Raw genomic sequence first — 648 nt, 5'->3', positions numbered from 1 at the left:
GCTAATAGTCCCATCTCAGGAAAGTTTGAGTAGTAATCGATTATTACTAGATAGTCTCTGCCACTGAGATGAAATAAGTCCATTCCTACTTTCTCCCATGGTGCTGTTGGTAACTCTGCTACCACCATAGGCTCTTTGCTTTGTTTGCTTCTGTGTTTCTGGCATGTTTCACATCCACTTATGAGTGTTTCAATGTCTTTGTTGATTCCTGGCCAGAAAACTGACTCTCTTGCCCTCCTTTTGCACTTCTCTATGCCGAGGTGGCCCTCATGAATCCTCTGTAACATGTCCTTTCTCAAAGTCTGCGGTATGACTATTCTGTTCTTTTTACACAGCAGTCCATCCACAGTACTGAGCTCACCTCTGATGTGGTAAAATCTTGGACACGACCCAGCAGGCCATCCATCCTCCATGTTCTGCATGACATGCTGCAGCTCAACATCCTTGGCTGTAGCCTCAGCAATCTCTCTCGATTTTGTGTCAGACACAGGCAAAGCAGCAGAAACCAAGTTCACATGGCACTGCACATCCTCGTCAGTCGTACTGACACCGTTGCCTGGAGTCTGTGTTAGAAATATTTCTTTCACCTGCATTGAACAGTTAAGAGGTAAAAATAAAATTTCAAAGTAAAAACAAATATTTAATGAG

Source organism: Oryzias melastigma, unplaced genomic scaffold (assembly GCF_002922805.2).
Source record: "Oryzias melastigma strain HK-1 unplaced genomic scaffold, ASM292280v2 sc01838, whole genome shotgun sequence".
In the NCBI taxonomy this organism is placed as follows: domain Eukaryota; kingdom Metazoa; phylum Chordata; class Actinopteri; order Beloniformes; family Adrianichthyidae; genus Oryzias; species Oryzias melastigma.
Note: the sequence above shows the minus strand (reverse complement) of the source record.